This window comes from Plecotus auritus (genome assembly GCF_963455305.1).
Source record: "Plecotus auritus genome assembly, chromosome: 8".
NCBI classification, from domain to species: Eukaryota; Metazoa; Chordata; class Mammalia; order Chiroptera; family Vespertilionidae; genus Plecotus; species Plecotus auritus.
Window position 1 is genome coordinate 101,538,034 of NC_137782.1, and position 23,929 is coordinate 101,561,962.

Sequence of the window (23,929 nt, forward strand, 5' to 3'; positions counted from 1 at the left end):
TGAATTATAAATGTAAACATTATCGCACTCACTTCTGAGCTATTTGAATACAATTTCCCAGTGATTAAACACAGTCCTAAGATGTTAAGGTTCTGTATTAATGTATTCCTACTTTATCAAGCATATTGCTGAATATTTCACCAGCGAATCATTGTGGATTCTCAGAGTTTGAGTCTCTGCTTTCCAGTGATTCAATAACATTCATTGTGAATTCCAAGTGTTTATCCAGCGTTTTCCCATAATACCAGCTCTTTAAACGTGAATTATTACTACTTTAAAGACTGTCCTACCTTTCACAGCACGTTGAATACGTATTCTCAGTATTTCAACATGCAGTAGAGATGTTATGGTTCTACAACATATTCCAAGTGTATCAGAAACAGTCCTACACATTTCCCCGGTCTGTTTTTTTTGAGCTCTGATACTTTTAACCTTTTAATACAGGTATCGTACCAGCTCTTTAAAGGTACATTATTACTATTTTGAACACTCCTGAACTGTCATTTTATTTCTTAGAATTTCGAATACTTTCATAGTGTTATATCAGCTCCATGAAAATGAATGTTTAAGTGTTTCACCGGCTTTCTTCCATAAAGGCCAACTCATTTTGACTGAATTATAAATGTAAACAGTATGGCACTCACTTCTGAGCTCCTTGAACACGATTTCCCAGTGATCTTCAGATAGGAAGGCTCTATGAATATGTATTCTTAGTGTTTCAAGTAAATTCCTAAATATTTCCCTACTTTGATTGTGAATTCTCAGAGTGTAAATCACTGTTCAGTGATTAAAACTCTACCATTGTGAATTCCAAGTATTTAAACATTGTTTTTCCATATATACCAGCTCTTTACACGTAAATTATTACTACTTTAATCATTAGCCTACCACTGGGATTTCTAATAGTTTTGAATTCATTCCTCGTGTTATATCCGCTCTATGAAAATGAATTAAATGTTTAATCCACTTTTTCCAAAAACACCAACTCATTTAGACTGAATTATAAAAGTAACCAGTATCCAAGTCAGTCCTCAGCTCTTTGAACAAGATTTCCCAGCGATTAAACATAGTCCTACAGATGTTAAGGTTCTTTATTAATGTATTCCTAGTTTATCAAGCATATTGCTGAATATTTCACGAGCGAATCATTGTGGATTCTCAGAGTTTGAATCTCTGTTGTCCTGTGATTCAAGGTCATTCATTGTGAATTCCAAGTGTTTATCCAGTGTTTTCCCATACATACCGGCTCTTTAATCATAATTACAACTTTAATCATTAGCCTAAGTATCATTGGGATTTCTAATAGTTTTGGATACTTTCCTCCTGTTATGTCCTCTCTATGAAAATGAAATAAATGTTTAACCCACTTTATTCCAAAATCACAAAATCATTTAGACTGAATTATAAATGTAACCAGTATCCAACTCAATCCTCAAATCATCTAACACGATTTCCCAGGGATTAAACATTATCCTACACATGTTAAGGATTTTATTAGTGTATTCTTAGTTTTTCAAGCATGTTGCTCAATATTTCACCAGTAAATCATTGTGCATTCTCAGAGTTTGAATCTCTGTTGTCCAGTGATTCCAGCCCATTCATTGTGAATTCCAAGTGTTTAGCCAGCGTTTTCCCATATATACCAGCTCTTTAAAAGTGAATTATTACTATTTTAAAGACTCTCCTACCTTTCACAGCAGGTTGAATACAAAGTCTTAGAATTTCAACATGCAGTGGAGATGTTATAGCTCTACAACCTATTCCCAGTGTTTAAGAAACACTCTTTCACATTTCCCCGGTCTGTCTTTATTGAGCTTTGAGACATTAACCTTTTAATACAGGTACCATACCAGCTCTTTAAAGGTACATTATTACTACTTTGAACACGAGCCTAACTATCATTTTGATTTCTTAGAATGTTGAAAACTTTCATACTGTTATATCAGCTCTATGAAAATGAATATTTAAGTGTTTCACGGTCTTTCTTCCAAAAACGCCAACTCATTTTGACTGAATTATAAATGTAAACATTATCGCACTCAATTCTGAGCTATTTGAACACAATGTCCCAGTGATTAAACACAGTCCTAAAGCTGTTAAGGTTATTAATGTATTCCTACTTTATCAAGCATATTGCTGAATATTTCACCAGCGGATCATTGTGGATTCTCAGAGTTTGAGTCTCTGCTTTCCAGTGATTCAAGCTCATTCATGGTGAATTCCAAGTGTTTAGAGAGTGTTTTCCCATAATACCAGCTCTTTAATCGTGAATTATTACTACTTTAAAGACTCTCGTACCTTTCACAGGACGTTAAATACAAATTCTCAGTATTTCAACACGCAGTAGAGATGTTATAGTTCTACAACATATTCCAAGTGTTTCAGGAACAGTCCTACACATTTCCCCAGTCTGTTTTTTTTTGAGGTCTGATACTTTTAACCTTTTAATACAGGTATCGTACCAGCTCTTTGAAGATACATTATTACTATTTTGAACACTAGCTGAACTATCATTGTATTTCTTAGAATTTCGAATACTTTCATAGTGTTATATCAGCTCTATGAAAATGAATGTTTAAGTCTTTCACCCGGCTTTCGCCCATAAACACCAACTCATTTTGACTGAATTATAAATGTAAACAGTATGGCACTCACTTCTGAGCTCCTTGAACACGATTTCCCAGTGATCTTCAGATAGGAAGGCTCTATGAATATGTATTCTTAGTGTTTCAAGTACATTCCTAAATATTTCCCTACTTTCATCGTGAATTCTCAGTGTGAATCACTGTTGTCCAGTGATTAAATCTCTACCATTGTGAATTCCAAGTATTTAAACATCGTTTTTCTATATATACCAGCTCTTTAAATGTAAATTATTACTACTTTATAATTAGCCTACAACTGGGATTTCTAATAGTTTTGAATTCATTCCTCGTGTTATATCCGCTCTATGAAAATGAATTAAATGTTTAATCCACTTTTTCCAAAAACACCAACTCATTTAGACTGAATTATAAAAGTAACCAGTATCCAAGTCAGTCCTCAGCTCTTTGAACAAGATTTCCCAGCGATTAAACATAGTCCTACAGATGTTAAGGTTCTTTATTAATGTATTCCTAGTTTATCAAGCATATTGCTGAATATTTCACGAGCGAATCATTGTGGATTCTCAGAGTTTGAATCTCTGTTGTCCTGTGATTCAAGGTCATTCATTGTGAATTCCAAGTGTTTATCCAGTGTTTTCCCATACATACCGGCTCTTTAATCATAATTACAACTTTAATCATTAGCCTAAGTATCATTGGGATTTCTAATAGTTTTGGATACTTTCCTCCTGTTATGTCCTCTCTATGAAAATGAAATAAATGTTTAACCCACTTTATTCCAAAATCACAAAATCATTTAGACTGAATTATAAATGTAACCAGTATCCAACTCAATCCTCAAATCATCTAACACGATTTCCCAGGGATTAAACATTATCCTACACATGTTAAGGATTTTATTAGTGTATTCTTAGTTTTTCAAGCATGTTGCTCAATATTTCACCAGTAAATCATTGTGCATTCTCAGAGTTTGAATCTCTGTTGTCCAGTGATTCCAGCCCATTCATTGTGAATTCCAAGTGTTTAGCCAGCGTTTTCCCATATATACCAGCTCTTTAAACGTGAATTATTAATATTTAAAGACTCTCCTACCTTTCACAGCACGTTGAATACAAAGTCTTAGAATTTCAACATGCAGTGGAGATGTTATAGCTTTACAACATATTCCAAGTGTTTAAGAAACACTCTTTCACATTTCCCCGGACTGTCTTTATTGAGCTTTAAGATGTAAACCTTTTAATACAGGTACCATTCCAGCTTTTTAAAGGTACATTATTACTACTTTGATCACGAGCCTAACTATCATTTCGATTTCTGAGAATGTTGAAAACTTTCATACTGTTATATCAGCTCCATGAAAATGAATTTTTAAGTGTTTCACCATCTTTCTTCCAAAAACGCCAACTCATTTTGACTGAATTATAAATGTAAACATTATCGCACTCACTTCTGAGCTATTTGAACACAATGTCCCAGTAATTAAACACAGTCCTAAGATGTTAAGGTTCTTTATTAATGTATTCCTAGTTTATCAAGCATATCGCTGAATATTTCACCAACGGATCATTGTGGATTCTCAGAGTTTGAATCTCTGTTGTCCTGTGATTCAATATCATTCATTGTGAATTCCAAGTGTTTATCCAGCGTTTTCCCATAATACCAGCTCTTTAAACGTGAATTATTACTACTTTAAAGACTGTCCTACCTTTCACAGCACGTTGAATACGAATTCTCAGTATTTCAACATGCAGTAGAGATGTTATGGTTCTACAACATATTCCAAGTGTATCAGAAACAGTCCTACACATTTCCCCGGTCTGTTTTTTTTGAGCTCTGATACTTTTAACCTTTTAATACAGGTATCGTACCAGCTCTTTAAAGGTACATTATTACTATTTTGAACACTCCTGAACTATCATTTATTTCTTAGAATTTCGAATACTTTCATAGTGTTATATCAGTTCCATGAAAATGAATGTTTAAGTGTTTCACCAGCTTTCTTCCATAACGGCCAACTCATTTTGACTGAATTATAAATGTAAACAGTATGGCACTCACTTCTGAGCTCCTTGAACACGATTTCCCAGTGATCTTCAGATAGGAAGGCTCTATGAATATGTATTCTTAGTGTTTCAAGTAAATTCCTAAATATTTCCCTACTTTGATTGTGAATTTTCAGAGTGTAAATCACTGTTCAGTGATTAAAACTCTACCATTGTGAATTCCAAGTATTTAAACATTGTTTTTCCATATATACCAGCTCTTTACACGTAAATTATTACTACTTTATAATTGGCCTACCACTGGGATTTCTAATACTTTAGAATTCTTTCCTCGTGTTATATCCGCTCTATGAAAATGAATTAAATGTTTAATCCACTTTTTCCAAAAACACCAACTCATTTAGACTGAATTATAAAAGTAACCAGTATCCAACTCAGTCCTCAGCTCTCTGAACAAGAATTCCCAGCGATTAAACATAGTCCTACAGATGTTAAGGTTCTTTATTAATGTATTCCTAGTTTCTCAAGCATATTGCTGAATATTCACCAACGGATCATTGTGGATTCTCAGAGTTTGAATCTCTATTGTCCTGTGATTCAAGGTCATTCATTGTGAATTCCAAGTGTTTATCCAGCGTTTTCCCACATATACCAGCTCTAGAACGTGAATTATTACTATTTTAAGGACTATCCTGCCTTTCACAGCACGTTGAATACATATTCTCAGTATTTCAACATGCAGTGGAGATTTTTTAGTTCTACAACATATTCCAAGTGTTTCAGAAACAGTCCTACACATTTACCCTGTCTGTTTTTTTTTTTTTGCCTCTGATACTTTTGACCTTTTAATACAGGTATAGTATCAGCTCTTTAAACATACATTATTAATATTTTGAACACGAGCCTATCATTTTGATTTCTTAGAATTTTGAAAACTTTCATACTGTTATATCAGCTCCATGAAAATGAATTTTTAAGTGTTTCACCGTCTTTCTTCCAAAACCGCCAACTCATTTTGACTGAATTATAAATGTAAACATTATCGCACTCACTTCTGAGCTATTTGAATACAATTTCCCAGTGATTAAACACAGTCCTAAGATGTTAAGGTTCTGTATTAATGTATTCCTACTTTATCAAGCATATTGCTGAATATTTCACCAGCGAATCATTGTGGATTCTCAGAGTTTGAGTCTCTGCTTTCCAGTGATTCAATAACATTCATTGTGAATTCCAAGTGTTTATCCAGCGTTTTCCCATAATACCAGCTCTTTAAACGTGAATTATTACTACTTTAAAGACTGTCCTACCTTTCACAGCACGTTGAATACGTATTCTCAGTATTTCAACATGCAGTAGAGATGTTATGGTTCTACAACATATTCCAAGTGTATCAGAAACAGTCCTACACATTTCCCCGGTCTGTTTTTTTTGAGCTCTGATACTTTTAACCTTTTAATACAGGTATCGTACCAGCTCTTTAAAGGTACATTATTACTATTTTGAACACTCCTGAACTGTCATTTTATTTCTTAGAATTTCGAATACTTTCATAGTGTTATATCAGCTCCATGAAAATGAATGTTTAAGTGTTTCACCGGCTTTCTTCCATAAAGGCCAACTCATTTTGACTGAATTATAAATGTAAACAGTATGGCACTCACTTCTGAGCTCCTTGAACACGATTTCCCAGTGATCTTCAGATAGGAAGGCTCTATGAATATGTATTCTTAGTGTTTCAAGTAAATTCCTAAATATTTCCCTACTTTGATTGTGAATTCTCAGAGTGTAAATCACTGTTCAGTGATTAAAACTCTACCATTGTGAATTCCAAGTATTTAAACATTGTTTTTCCATATATACCAGCTCTTTACACGTAAATTATTACTACTTTAATCATTAGCCTACCACTGGGATTTCTAATAGTTTAGAATTCTTTCCTTGTGTTATATTCGCTCTATGAAAATGAATTAAATGTTTAATCCACTTTTTCCAAAAACACCAACTCATTTAGACTGAATTATAAATGTAACCAGTATCCAACTCAATCCTCATCTCATTGAACACGATTTCCCAGGCATTAAACATTGTCCTACAGATGTTAAGGATTTTATTAATGTATTCTTAGTTTATCAAGCGTATAGTTCAATATTTCACCAGCAAATCATTGTGGATTCTCAGAGTTTGAATCTCTGTTATCCAGTCATTCCAGCCCATTCATTGTGAATTCCAAGTGTTTAGCCAGCGTTTTCCCATATATACCAGCTCTTTAAAAGTGAATTATTACTATTTTAAAGACTCTCCTACCTTTCACAGCAGGTTGAATACAAAGTCTTAGAATTTCAACATGCAGTGGAGATGTTATAGCTCTACAACCTATTCCCAGTGTTTAAGAAACACTCTTTCACATTTCCCCGGTCTGTCTTTATTGAGCTTTGAGACATTAACCTTTTAATACAGGTACCATACCAGCTCTTTAAAGGTACATTATTACTACTTTGAACACGAGCCTAACTATCATTTTGATTTCTTAGAATGTTGAAAACTTTCATACTGTTATATCAGCTCTATGAAAATGAATATTTAAGTGTTTCACGGTCTTTCTTCCAAAAACGCCAACTCATTTTGACTGAATTATAAATGTAAACATTATCGCACTCAATTCTGAGCTATTTGAACACAATGTCCCAGTGATTAAACACAGTCCTAAAGCTGTTAAGGTTATTAATGTATTCCTACTTTATCAAGCATATTGCTGAATATTTCACCAGCGGATCATTGTGGATTCTCAGAGTTTGAGTCTCTGCTTTCCAGTGATTCAAGCTCATTCATGGTGAATTCCAAGTGTTTAGAGAGTGTTTTCCCATAATACCAGCTCTTTAATCGTGAATTATTACTACTTTAAAGACTCTCGTACCTTTCACAGGACGTTAAATACAAATTCTCAATATTTCAACACGCAGTAGAGATGTTATAGTTCTACAACATATTCCAAGTGTTTCAGGAACAGTCCTACACATTTCCCCAGTCTGTTTTTTTTTGAGGTCTGATACTTTTAACCTTTTAATACAGGTATCGTACCAGCTCTTTGAAGATACATTATTACTATTTTGAACACTAGCTGAACTATCATTGTATTTCTTAGAATTTCGAATACTTTCATAGTGTTATATCAGCTCTATGAAAATGAATGTTTAAGTCTTTCACCCGGCATTCGCCCATAAACACCAACTCATTTTGACTGAATTATAAATGTAAACAGTATGGCACTCACTTCTGAGCTCCTTGAACACGATTTCCCAGTGATCTTCAGATAGGAAGGCTCTATGAATATGTATTCTTAGTGTTTCAAGTACATTCCTAAATATTTCCCTACTTTCATCGTGAATTCTCAGTGTGAATCACTGTTGTCCAGTGATTAAATCTCTACCATTGTGAATTCCAAGTATTTAAACATCGTTTTTCTATATATACCAGCTCTTTAAATGTAAATTATTACTACTTTATAATTAGCCTACAACTGGGATTTCTAATAGTTTTGAATTCATTCCTCGTGTTATATCCGCTCTATGAAAATGAATTAAATGTTTAATCCACTTTTTCCAAAAACACCAACTCATTTAGACTGAATTATAAAAGTAACCAGTATCCAAGTCAGTCCTCAGCTCTTTGAACAAGATTTCCCAGCGATTAAACATAGTCCTACAGATGTTAAGGTTCTTTATTAATGTATTCCTAGTTTATCAAGCATATTGCTGAATATTTCACGAGCGAATCATTGTGGATTCTCAGAGTTTGAATCTCTGTTGTCCTGTGATTCAAGGTCATTCATTGTGAATTCCAAGTGTTTATCCAGTGTTTTCCCATACATACCGGCTCTTTAATCATAATTACAACTTTAATCATTAGCCTAAGTATCATTGGGATTTCTAATAGTTTTGGATACTTTCCTCCTGTTATGTCCTCTCTATGAAAATGAAATAAATGTTTAACCCACTTTATTCCAAAATCACAAAATCATTTAGACTGAATTATAAATGTAACCAGTATCCAACTCAATCCTCAAATCATCTAACACGATTTCCCAGGGATTAAACATTATCCTACACATGTTAAGGATTTTATTAGTGTATTCTTAGTTTTTCAAGCATGTTGCTCAATATTTCACCAGTAAATCATTGTGCATTCTCAGAGTTTGAATCTCTGTTGTCCAGTGATTCCAGCCCATTCATTGTGAATTCCAAGTGTTTAGCCAGCGTTTTCCCATATATACCAGCTCTTTAAACGTGAATTATTAATATTTAAAGACTCTCCTACCTTTCACAGCACGTTGAATACAAAGTCTTAGAATTTCAACATGCAGTGGAGATGTTATAGCTTTACAACATATTCCAAGTGTTTAAGAAACACTCTTTCACATTTCCCCGGACTGTCTTTATTGAGCTTTAAGATGTAAACCTTTTAATACAGGTACCATTCCAGCTTTTTAAAGGTACATTATTACTACTTTGAACACGAGCCTAACTATCATTTCGATTTCTGAGAATGTTGAAAACTTTCATACTGTTATATCAGCTCCATGAAAATGAATTTTTAAGTGTTTCACCATCTTTCTTCCCAAAACGCCAACTCATTTTGACTGAATTATAAATGTAAACATTATCGCACTCACTTCTGAGCTATTTGAACACAATGTCCCAGTAATTAAACACAGTCCTAAGATGTTAAGGTTCTTTATTAATGTATTCCTAGTTTATCAAGCATATCGCTGAATATTTCACCAACGGATCATTGTGGATTCTCAGAGTTTGAATCTCTGTTGTCCTGTGATTCAATATCATTCATTGTGAATTCCAAGTGTTTATCCAGCGTTTTCCCATAATACCAGCTCTTTAAACGTGAATTATTACTACTTTAAAGACTGTCCTACCTTTCACAGCACGTTGAATACGAATTCTCAGTATTTCAACATGCAGTAGAGATGTTATGGTTCTACAACATATTCCAAGTGTATCAGAAACAGTCCTACACATTTCCCCGGTCTGTTTTTTTTTGAGCTCTGATACTTTTAACCTTTTAATACAGGTATCGTACCAGCTCTTTAAAGGTACATTATTACTATTTTGAACACTCCTGAACTATCATTTTATTTCTTAGAATTTCGAATACTTTCATAGTGTTATATCAGCTCCATGAAAATGAATGTTTAAGTGTTTCACCGGCTTTCTTCCATAAAGGCCAACTCATTTTGACTGAATTATAAATGTAAACAGTATGGCACTCACTTCTGAGCTCCTTGAACACGATTTCCCAGTGATCTTCAGATAGGAAGGCTCTATGAATATGTATTCTTAGTGTTTCAAGTAAATTCCTAAATATTTCCCTACTTTGATTGTGAATTCTCAGAGTGTAAATCACTGTTCAGTGATTAAAACTCTACCATTGTGAATTCCAAGTATTTAAACATTGTTTTTCCATATATACCAGCTCTTTACACGTAAATTATTACTACTTTAATCATTAGCCTACCACTGGGATTTCTAATAGTTTAGAATTCTTTCCTTGTGTTATATTCGCTCTATGAAAATGAATTAAATGTTTAATCCACTTTTTCCAAAAACACCAACTCATTTAGACTGAATTATAAATGTAACCAGTATCCAACTCAATCCTCATCTCATTGAACACGATTTCCCAGGGATTAAACATTGTCCTACAGATGTTAAGGATTTTATTAATGTATTCTTAGTTTATCAAGCGTATAGTTCAATATTTCACCAGCAAATTATTGTGGATTCTCAGAGTTTGAATCTCTGTTGTCCTGTGATTCAAGGTCATTCATTGTGAATTCCAAGTGTTTATCCAGTGTTTTCCCATACATACCGGCTCTTTAATCATAATTACAACTTTAATCATTAGCCTAAGTATCATTGGGATTTCTAATAGTTTTGGATACTTTCCTCCTGTTATGTCCTCTCTATGAAAATGAAATAAATGTTTAACCCACTTTATTCCAAAATCACAAAATCATTTAGACTGAATTATAAATGTAACCAGTATCCAACTCAATCCTCAAATCATCTAACACGATTTCCCAGGGATTAAACATTATCCTACACATGTTAAGGATTTTATTAGTGTATTCTTAGTTTTTCAAGCATATTGCTCAATATTTCACCAGTAAATCATTGTGCATTCTCAGAGTTTGAATCTCTGTTGTCCAGTGATTCCAGCCCATTCATTGTGAATTCCAAGTGTTTAGGCAGCGTTTTCCCATATATACCAGCTCTTTAAACGTGAATTATTAATATTTAAAGACTCTCCTACCTTTCACAGCACGTTGAATACAAAGTCTTAGAATTTCAACATGCAGTGGAGATGTTATAGCTTTACAACATATTCCAAGTGTTTAAGAAACACTCTTTCACATTTCCCCGGACTGTCTTTATTGAGCTTTAAGATGTAAACCTTTTAATACAGGTACCATTCCAGCTTTTTAAAGGTACATTATTACTACTTTGAACACGAGCCTAACTATCATTTCGATTTCTGAGAATGTTGAAAACTTTCATACTGTTATATCAGCTCCATGAAAATGAATTTTTAAGTGTTTCACCATCTTTCTTCCAAAAACGCCAACTCATTTTGACTGAATTATAAATGTAAACATTATCGCACTCACTTCTGAGCTATTTGAACACAATGTCCCAGTAATTAAACACAGTCCTAAGATGTTAAGGTTCTTTATTAACGTATTCCTAGTTTATCAAGCATATCGCTGAATATTTCACCAACGGATCATTGTGGATTCTCAGAGTTTGAATCTCTGTTGTCCTGTGATTCAATATCATTCATTGTGAATTCCAAGTGTTTATCCAGCGTTTTCCCATAATACCAGCTCTTTAAACGTGAATTATTACTACTTTAAAGACTGTCCTACCTTTCACAGCACGTTGAATACGAATTCTCAGTATTTCAACATGCAGTAGAGATGTTATGGTTCTACAACATATTCCAAGTGTATCAGAAACAGTCCTACACATTTCCCCGGTCTGTTTTTTTTTGAGCTCTGATACTTTTAACCTTTTAATACAGGTATCGTACCAGCTCTTTAAAGGTACATTATTACTATTTTGAACACTCCTGAACTATCATTTTATTTCTTAGAATTTCGAATACTTTCATAGTGTTATATCAGCTCCATGAAAATGAATGTTTAAGTGTTTCACCGGCTTTCTTCCATAAAGGCCAACTCATTTTGACTGAATTATAAATGTAAACAGTATGGCACTCACTTCTGAGCTCCTTGAACACGATTTCCCAGTGATCTTCAGATAGGAAGGCTCTATGAATATGTATTCTTAGTGTTTCAAGTAAATTCCTAAATATTTCCCTACTTTGATTGTGAATTCTCAGAGTGTAAATCACTGTTCAGTGATTAAAACTCTACCATTGTGAATTCCAAGTATTTAAACATTGTTTTTCCATATATACCAGCTCTTTACACGTAAATTATTACTACTTTAATCATTAGCCTACCACTGGGATTTCTAATAGTTTAGAATTCTTTCCTTGTGTTATATTCGATCTATGAAAATGAATTAAATGTTTAATCCACTTTTTCCAAAAACACCAACTCATTTAGACTGAATTATAAATGTAACCAGTATCCAACTCAATCCTCATCTCATTGAACACGATTTCCCAGGCATTAAACATTGTCCTACAGATGTTAAGGATTTTATTAATGTATTCTTAGTTTATCAAGCGTATAGTTCAATATTTCACCAGCAAATCATAGTGGATTCTCAGAGTTTGAATCTCTGTTATCCAGTCATTCCAGCCCATTCATTGTGAATTCCAAGTGTTTAGCCAGCGTTTTCCCATATATACCAGCTCTTTAAAAGTGAATTATTACTATTTTAAAGACTCTCCTACCTTTCACAGCAGGTTGAATACAAAGTCTTAGAATTTCAACATGCAGTGGAGATGTTATAGCTCTACAACCTATTCCCAGTGTTTAAGAAACACTCTTTCACATTTCCCCGGTCTGTCTTTATTGAGCTTTGAGACATTAACCTTTTAATACAGGTACCATACCAGCTCTTTAAAGGTACATTATTACTACTTTGAACACGAGCCTAACTATCATTTTGATTTCTTAGAATGTTGAAAACTTTCATACTGTTATATCAGCTCTATGAAAATGAATATTTAAGTGTTTCACGGTCTTTCTTCCAAAAACGCCAACTCATTTTGACTGAATTATAAATGTAAACATTATCGCACTCAATTCTGAGCTATTTGAACACAATGTCCCAGTGATTAAACACAGTCCTAAAGCTGTTAAGGTTATTAATGTATTCCTACTTTATCAAGCATATTGCTGAATATTTCACCAGCGGATCATTGTGGATTCTCAGAGTTTGAGTCTCTGCTTTCCAGTGATTCAAGCTCATTCATGGTGAATTCCAAGTGTTTAGAGAGTGTTTTCCCATAATACCAGCTCTTTAATCGTGAATTATTACTACTTTAAAGACTCTCGTACCTTTCACAGGACGTTAAATACAAATTCTCAGTATTTCAACACGCAGTAGAGATGTTATAGTTCTACAACATATTCCAAGTGTTTCAGGAACAGTCCTACACATTTCCCCAGTCTGTTTTTTTTTGAGGTCTGATACTTTTAACCTTTTAATACAGGTATCGTTCCAGCTCTTTGAAGATACATTATTACTATTTTGAACACTAGCTGAACTATCATTGTATTTCTTAGAATTTCGAATACTTTCATAGTGTTATATCAGCTCTATGAAAATGAATGTTTAAGTCTTTCACCCGGCTTTCGCCCATAAACACCAACTCATTTTGACTGAATTATAAATGTAAACAGTATGGCACTCACTTCTGAGCTCCTTGAACACGATTTCCCAGTGATCTTCAGATAGGAAGGCTCTATGAATATGTATTCTTAGTGTTTCAAGTACATTCCTAAATATTTCCCTACTTTCATCGTGAATTCTCAGTGTGAATCACTGTTGTCCAGTGATTAAATCTCTACCATTGTGAATTCCAAGTATTTAAACATCGTTTTTCTATATATACCAGCTCTTTAAATGTAAATTATTACTACTTTATAATTAGCCTACAACTGGGATTTCTAATAGTTTTGAATTCATTCCTCGTGTTATATCCGCTCTATGAAAATGAATTAAATGTTTAATCCACTTTTTCCAAAAACACCAACTCATTTAGACTGAATTATAAAAGTAACCAGTATCCAAGTCAGTCCTCAGCTCTTTGAACAAGATTTCCCAGCGATTAAACATAGTCCTACAGATGTTAAGGTTCTTTATTAATGTATTCCTAGTTTATCAAGCATATTGCTGAATATTTCACGAGCGAATCATTGTGGATTCTCAGAGTTTGAATCTCTGTTGTCCTGTGATTCAAGGTCATTCATTGTGAATTCCAAGTGTTTATCCAGTGTTTTCCCATACATACCGGCTCTTTAATCATAATTACAACTTTAATCATTAGCCTAAGTATCATTGGGATTTCTAATAGTTTTGGATACTTTCCTCCTGTTATGTCCTCTCTATGAAAATGAAATAAATGTTTAACCCACTTTATTCCAAAATCACAAAATCATTTAGACTGAATTATAAATGTAACCAGTATCCAACTCAATCCTCAAATCATCTAACACGATTTCCCAGGGATTAAACATTATCCTACACATGTTAAGGATTTTATTAGTGTATTCTTAGTTTTTCAAGCATGTTGCTCAATATTTCACCAGTAAATCATTGTGCATTCTCAGAGTTTGAATCTCTGTTGTCCAGTGATTCCAGCCCATTCATTGTGAATTCCAAGTGTTTAGGCAGCGTTTTCCCATATATACCAGCTCTTTAAACGTGAATTATTAATATTTAAAGACTCTCCTACCTTTCACAGCACGTTGAATACAAAGTCTTAGAATTTCAACATGCAGTGGAGATGTTATAGCTTTACAACATATTCCAAGTGTTTAAGAAACACTCTTTCACATTTCCCCGGACTGTCTTTATTGAGCTTTAAGATGTAAACCTTTTAATACAGGTACCATTCCAGCTTTTTAAAGGTACATTATTACTACTTTGAACACGAGCCTAACTATCATTTCGATTTCTGAGAATGTTGAAAACTTTCATACTGTTATATCAGCTCCATGAAAATGAATTTTTAAGTGTTTCACCATCTTTCTTCCCAAAACGCCAACTCATTTTGACTGAATTATAAATGTAAACATTATCGCACTCACTTCTGAGCTATTTGAACACAATGTCCCAGTAATTAAACACAGTCCTAAGATGTTAAGGTTCTTTATTAATGTATTCCTAGTTTATCAAGCATATCGCTGAATATTTCACCAACGGATCATTGTGGATTCTCAGAGTTTGAATCTCTGTTGTCCTGTGATTCAATATCATTCATTGTGAATTCCAAGTGTTTATCCAGCGTTTTCCCATAATACCAGCTCTTTAAACGTGAATTATTACTACTTTAAAGACTGTCCTACCTTTCACAGCACGTTGAATACGAATTCTCAGTATTTCAACATGCAGTAGAGATGTTATGGTTCTACAACATATTCCAAGTGTATCAGAAACAGTCCTACACATTTCCCCGGTCTGTTTTTTTTGAGCTCTGATACTTTTAACCTTTTAATACAGGTATCGTACCAGCTCTTTAAAGGTACATTATTACTATTTTGAACACTCCTGAACTATCATTTATTTCTTAGAATTTCGAATACTTTCATAGTGTTATATCAGCTCCATGAAAATGAATGTTTAAGTGTTTCACCAGCTTTCTTCCATAAAGGCCAACTCATTTTGACTGAATTATAAATGTAAACAGTATGGCACTCACTTCTGAGCTCCTTGAACACGATTTCCCAGTGATCTTCAGATAGGAAGGCTCTATGAATATGTATTCTTAGTGTTTCAAGTAAATTCCTAAATATTTCCCTACTTTGATTGTGAATTTTCAGAGTGTAAATCACTGTTCAGTGATTAAAACTCTACCATTGTGAATTCCAAGTATTTAAACATTGTTTTTCCATATATACCAGCTCTTTACACGTAAATTATTACTACTTTATAATTGGCCTACCACTGGGATTTCTAATACTTTAGAATTCTTTCCTCGTGTTATATCTGCTCTATGAAAATGAATTAAATGTTTAATCCACTTTTTCCAAAAACACCAACTCATTTAGACTGAATTATAAAAGTAACCAGTATCCAACTCAGTCCTCAGCTCTCTGAACAAGAATTCCCAGCGATTAAACATAGTCCTACAGATGTTAAGGTTCTTTATTAATGTATTCCTAGTTTCTCAAGCATATTGCTGAATATTCACCAACGGATCATTGTGGATTCTCAGAGTTTGAATCTCTATTGTCCTGTGATTCAAGGTCATTCATTGTGAATTCCAAGTGTTTATCCAGCGTTTTCCCACATATACCAGCTCTAGAACGTGAATTATTACTATTTTAAGGACTATCCTGCCTTTCACAGCACGTTGAATACATATTCTCAGTATTTCAACATGCAGTGGAGATTTTTTAGTTCTACAACATATTCCAAGTGTTTCAGAAACAGTCCTACACATTTACCCTGTCTGTTTTTTTTTTTTTGCCTCTGATACTTTTGACCTTTTAATACAGATATAGTATCAGCTCTTTAAACATACATTATTAATATTTTGAACACGAGCCTATCATTTTGATTTCTTAGAATTTTGAAAACTTTCATACTGTTATATCAGCTCCATGAAAATGAATTTTTAAGTGTTTCACCGTCTTTCTTCCAAAAACGCCAACTCATTTTGACTGAATTATAAATGTAAACATTATCGCACTCACTTCTGAGCTATTTGAACACAATTTCCCAGTGATTAAACACAGTCCTAAGATGTTAAGGTTCTTTATTAATGTATTCCTACTTTATCAAGCATATTGCTGAATATTTCACCAGCGAATCATTGTGGATTCTGAGTTTGAGTCTCTGCTTTCCAGTGATTCAAGCTCATTCATGGTGAATTCCAAGTGTTTAGAGAGTGTTTTCCCATAATACCAGCTCTTTAATCGTGAATTATTACTACTTTAAAGACTCTCCTACCTTTCTCAGCACGTTAAATACAAATTCTCAGTATTTCAACATGCAGTAGAGATGTTATAGTTCTACAACATATTCCAAGTGTTTCAGGAACAGTCCTACACATTTCCCCGGTCTGTTTTTTTTGAGGTCTGATACTTTTAACCTTTTAATACAGGTATCGTACCAGCTCTTTGAAGATACATTATTACTATTTTGAACACTTGCTGAACTATCATTGTATTTCTTAGAATTTCGAATACTTTCATAGTGGTATATCAGCTCTATGAAAATGAATGTTTAAGTCTTTCACCGGCTTTCTTCCATAAACACCAACTCATTTTGACTGAATTATAAATGTAAACAGTATGGCACTCACTTCTGAGCTCCTTGAACACGATTTCTCAGTGATCTTCAGATAGGAAGGCTCTATGAATATGTATTCTTAGTGTTTCAAGTACATTCCTAAATATTTCCCTACTTTCATTGTGAATTCTCAGAGTGTAAATCACTGTTCAGTGATTAAAACTCTACCATTGTGAATTCCAAGTATTTAAACATTGTTTTTCCATATATACAAGCTCTTTAAACGTAAATTATTACTACTTTAATCATTAGCCTACCACTGGGATTTCTAATAGTTTAGAATTCTTTCCTCGTGTTATATTCACTCTATGAAAATGAATTAAATGTTTAATCCACTTTTTCCAAAAACACCAACTCATTTAGACTGAATTATAAAAGTAACCAGTATCCAACTCAGTCCTCAGCTCTTTGAACAAGAATTCCCAGCGATTAAACATAGTCCTACAGATGTTAAGGTTCTTTATTAATGTATTCCTAGTTTATCAAGCATATTGCTGAATATTTCACGAGCGAATCATTGTGGATTCTCAGAGTTTGAATCTCTGTTGTCCTGTGATTCAAGGTCATTCATTGTGAATTCCAAGTGTTTATCCAGTGTTTTCCCATACATACCTGCTCTTTAATCATAATTACAACTTTAATCATTAGCCTAAGTATCATTGGGATTTCTAATAGTTTTGGATACTTTCCTCCTGTTATGTCCTCTCTATGAAAATGAAATAAATGTTTAACCCACTTTATTCCAAAATCACAAAATCATTTAGACTGAATTATAAATGTAACCAGTATCCAACTCAATCCTCAAATCATCTAACACGATTTCCCAGGGATTAAACATTATCCTACACATGTTAAGGATTTTATTAGTGTATTCTTAGTTTTTCAAGCATATTGCTCAATATTTCACCAGTAAATCATTGTGCATTCTCAGAGTTTGAATCTCTGTTGTCCAGTGATTCCAGCCCATTCATTGTGAATTCCAAGTGTTTAGGCAGCGTTTTCCCATATATACCAGCTCTTTAAACGTGAATTATTAATATTTAAAGACTCTCCTACCTTTCACAGCACGTTGAATACAAAGTCTTAGAATTTCAACATGCAGTGGAGATGTTATAGCTTTACAACATATTCCAAGTGTTTAAGAAACACTCTTTCACATTTCCCCGGACTGTCTTTATTGAGCTTTAAGATGTAAACCTTTTAATACAGGTACCATTCCAGCTTTTTAAAGGTACATTATTACTACTTTGAACACGAGCCTAACTATCATTTCGATTTCTGAGAATGTTGAAAACTTTCATACTGTTATATCAGCTCCATGAAAATGAATTTTTAAGTGTTTCACCATCTTTCTTCCAAAAACGCCAACTCATTTTGACTGAATTATAAATGTAAACATTATCGCACTCACTTCTGAGCTATTTGAACACAATGTCCCAGTAATTAAACACAGTCCTAAGATGTTAAGGTTCTTTATTAATGTATTCCTAGTTTATCAAGCATATCGCTGAATATTTCACCAACGGATCATTGTGGATTCTCAGAGTTTGAATCTCTGTTGTCCTGTGATTCAATATCATTCATTGTGAATTCCAAGTGTTTATCCAGCGTTTTCCCATAATACCAGCTCTTTAAACGTGAATTATTACTACTTTAAAGACTGTCCTACCTTTCACAGCACGTTGAATACGAATTCTCAGTATTTCAACATGCAGTAGAGATGTTATGGTTCTACAACATATTCCAAGTGTATCAGAAACAGTCCTACACATTTCCCCGGTCTGTTTTTTTTTGAGCTCTGATACTTTTAACCTTTTAATACAGGTATCGTACCAGCTCTTTAAAGGTACATTATTACTATTTTGAACACTCCTGAACTATCATTTTATTTCTTAGAATTTCGAATACTTTCATAGTGTTATATCAGCTCCATGAAAATGAATGTTTAAGTGTTTCACCGGCTTTCTTCCATAAAGGCCAACTCATTTTGACTGAATTATAAATGTAAACAGTATGGCACTCACTTCTGAGCTCCTTGAACACGATTTCCCAGTGATCTTCAGATAGGAAGGCTCTATGAATATGTATTCTTAGTGTTTCAAGTAAATTCCTAAATATTTCCCTACTTTGATTGTGAATTCTCAGAGTGTAAATCACTGTTCAGTGATTAAAACTCTACCATTGTGAATTCCAAGTATTTAAACATTGTTTTTCCATATATACCAGCTCTTTACACGTAAATTATTACTACTTTAATCATTAGCCTACCACTGGGATTTCTAATAGTTTAGAATTCTTTCCTTGTGTTATATTCGCTCTATGAAAATGAATTAAATGTTTAATCCACTTTTTCCAAAAACACCAACTCATTTAGACTGAATTATAAATGTAACCAGTATCCAACTCAATCCTCATCTCATTGAACACGATTTCCCAGGCATTAAACATTGTCCTACAGATGTTAAGGATTTTATTAATGTATTCTTAGTTTATCAAGCGTATAGTTCAATATTTCACCAGCAAATCATAGTGGATTCTCAGAGTTTGAATCTCTGTTATCCAGTCATTCCAGCCCATTCATTGTGAATTCCAAGTGTTTAGCCAGCGTTTTCCCATATATACCAGCTCTTTAAAAGTGAATTATTACTATTTTAAAGACTCTCCTACCTTTCACAGCAGGTTGAATACAAAGTCTTAGAATTTCAACATGCAGTGGAGATGTTATAGCTCTACAACCTATTCCCAGTGTTTAAGAAACACTCTTTCACATTTCCCCGGTCTGTCTTTATTGAGCTTTGAGACATTAACCTTTTAATACAGGTACCATACCAGCTCTTTAAAGGTACATTATTACTACTTTGAACACGAGCCTAACTATCATTTTGATTTCTTAGAATGTTGAAAACTTTCATACTGTTATATCAGCTCTATGAAAATGAATATTTAAGTGTTTCACGGTCTTTCTTCCAAAAACGCCAACTCATTTTGACTGAATTATAAATGTAAACATTATCGCACTCAATTCTGAGCTATTTGAACACAATGTCCCAGTGATTAAACACAGTCCTAAAGCTGTTAAGGTTATTAATGTATTCCTACTTTATCAAGCATATTGCTGAATATTTCACCAGCGGATCATTGTGGATTCTCAGAGTTTGAGTCTCTGCTTTCCAGTGATTCAAGCTCATTCATGGTGAATTCCAAGTGTTTAGAGAGTGTTTTCCCATAATACCAGCTCTTTAATCGTGAATTATTACTACTTTAAAGACTCTCGTACCTTTCACAGGACGTTAAATACAAATTCTCAGTATTTCAACACGCAGTAGAGATGTTATAGTTCTACAACATATTCCAAGTGTTTCAGGAACAGTCCTACACATTTCCCCAGTCTGTTTTTTTTTGAGGTCTGATACTTTTAACCTTTTAATACAGGTATCGTTCCAGCTCTTTGAAGATACATTATTACTATTTTGAACACTAGCTGAACTATCATTGTATTTCTTAGAATTTCGAATACTTTCATAGTGTTATATCAGCTCTATGAAAATGAATGTTTAAGTCTTTCACCCGGCTTTCGCCCATAAACACCAACTCATTTTGACTGAATTATAAATGTAAACAGTATGGCACTCACTTCTGAGCTCCTTGAACACGATTTCCCAGTGATCTTCAGATAGGAAGGCTCTATGAATATGTATTCTTAGTGTTTCAAGTACATTCCTAAATATTTCCCTACTTTCATCGTGAATTCTCAGTGTGAATCACTGTTGTCCAGTGATTAAATCTCTACCATTGTGAATTCCAAGTATTTAAACATCGTTTTTCTATATATACCAGCTCTTTAAATGTAAATTATTACTACTTTATAATTAGCCTACAACTGGGATTTCTAATAGTTTTGAATTCATTCCTCGTGTTATATCCGCTCTATGAAAATGAATTAAATGTTTAATCCACTTTTTCCAAAAACACCAACTCATTTAGACTGAATTATAAAAGTAACCAGTATCCAAGTCAGTCCTCAGCTCTTTGAACAAGATTTCCCAGCGATTAAACATAGTCCTACAGATGTTAAGGTTCTTTATTAATGTATTCCTAGTTTATCAAGCATATTGCTGAATATTTCACGAGCGAATCATTGTGGATTCTCAGAGTTTGAATCTCTGTTGTCCTGTGATTCAAGGTCATTCATTGTGAATTCCAAGTGTTTATCCAGTGTTTTCCCATACATACCGGCTCTTTAATCATAATTACAACTTTAATCATTAGCCTAAGTATCATTGGGATTTCTAATAGTTTTGGATACTTTCCTCCTGTTATGTCCTCTCTATGAAAATGAAATAAATGTTTAACCCACTTTATTCCAAAATCACAAAATCATTTAGACTGAATTATAAATGTAACCAGTATCCAACTCAATCCTCAAATCATCTAACACGATTTCCCAGGGATTAAACATTATCCTACACATGTTAAGGATTTTATTAGTGTATTCTTAGTTTTTCAAGCATGTTGCTCAATATTTCACCAGTAAATCATTGTGCATTCTCAGAGTTTGAATCTCTGTTGTCCAGTGATTCCAGCCCATTCATTGTGAATTCCAAGTGTTTAGCCAGCGTTTTCCCATATATACCAGCTCTTTAAACGTGAATTATTAATATTTAAAGACTCTCCTACCTTTCACAGCACGTTGAATACAAAGTCTTAGAATTTCAACATGCAGTGGAGATGTTATAGCTTTACAACATATTCCAAGTGTTTAAGAAACACTCTTTCACATTTCCCCGGACTGTCTTTATTGAGCTTTAAGATGTAAACCTTTTAATACAGGTACCATTCCAGCTTTTTAAAGGTACATTATTACTACTTTGAACACGAGCCTAACTATCATTTCGATTTCTGAGAATGTTGAAAACTTTCATACTGTTATATCAGCTCCATGAAAATGAATTTTTAAGTGTTTCACCATCTTTCTTCCAAAAACGCCAACTCATTTTGACTGAATTATAAATGTAAACATTATCGCACTCACTTCTGAGCTATTTGAACACAATGTCCCAGTAATTAAACACAGTCCTAAGATGTTAAGGTTCTTTATTAATGTATTCCTAGTTTATCAAGCATATCGCTGAATATTTCACCAACGGATCATTGTGGATTCTCAGAGTTTGAATCTCTGTTGTCCTGTGATTCAATATCATTCATTGTGAATTCCAAGTGTTTATCCAGCGTTTTCCCATAATACCAGCTCTTTAAACGTGAATTATTACTACTTTAAAGACTGTCCTACCTTTCACAGCACGTTGAATACGAATTCTCAGTATTTCAACATGCAGTAGAGATGTTATGGTTCTACAACATATTCCAAGTGTATCAGAAACAGTCCTACACATTTCCCCGGTCTGTTTTTTTTGAGCTCTGATACTTTTAACCTTTTAATACAGGTATCGTACCAGCTCTTTAAAGGTACATTATTACTATTTTGAACACTCCTGAACTATCATTTATTTCTTAGAATTTCGAATACTTTCATAGTGTTATATCAGCTCCATGAAAATGAATGTTTAAGTGTTTCACCAGCTTTCTTCCATAACGGCCAACTCATTTTGACTGAATTATAAATGTAAACAGTATGGCACTCACTTCTGAGCTCCTTGAACACGATTTCCCAGTGATCTTCAGATAGGAAGGCTCTATGAATATGTATTCTTAGTGTTTCAAGTAAATTCCTAAATATTTCCCTACTTTGATTGTGAATTTTCAGAGTGTAAATCACTGTTCAGTGATTAAAACTCTACCATTGTGAATTCCAAGTATTTAAACATTGTTTTTCCATATATACCAGCTCTTTACACGTAAATTATTACTACTTTATAATTGGCCTACCACTGGGATTTCTAATACTTTAGAATTCTTTCCTCGTGTTATATCCGCTCTATGAAAATGAATTAAATGTTTAATCCACTTTTTCCAAAAACACCAACTCATTTAGACTGAATTATAAAAGTAACCAGTATCCAACTCAGTCCTCAGCTCTCTGAACAAGAATTCCCAGCGATTAAACATAGTCCTACAGATGTTATGGTTCTTTATTAATGTATTCCTAGTTTCTCAAGCATATTGCTGAATATTCACCAACGGATCATTGTGGATTCTCAGAGTTTGAATCTCTATTGTCCTGTGATTCAAGGTCATTCATTGTGAATTCCAAGTGTTTATCCAGCGTTTTCTCACATATACCAGCTCTAGAACGTGAATTATTACTATTTTAAGGACTATCCTGCCTTTCACAGCACGTTGAATACATATTCTCAGTATTTCAACATGCAGTGGAGATTTTTTAGTTCTACAACATATTCCAAGTGTTTCAGAAACAGTCCTACACATTTACCCTGTCTGTTTTTTTTTTTTTGCCTCTGATACTTTTGACCTTTTAATACAGGTATAGTATCAGCTCTTTAAACATACATTATTAATATTTTGAACACGAGCCTATCATTTTGATTTCTTAGAATTTTGAAAACTTTCATACTGTTATATCAGCTCCATGAAAATGAATTTTTAAGTGTTTCACCGTCTTTCTTCCAAAACCGCCAACTCATTTTGACTGAATTATAAATGTAAACATTATCGCACTCACTTCTGAGCTATTTGAATACAATTTCCCAGTGATTAAACACAGTCCTAAGATGTTAAGGTTCTGTATTAATGTATTCCTACTTTATCAAGCATATTGCTGAATATTTCACCAGCGAATCATTGTGGATTCTCAGAGTTTGAGTCTCTGCTTTCCAGTGATTCAATAACATTC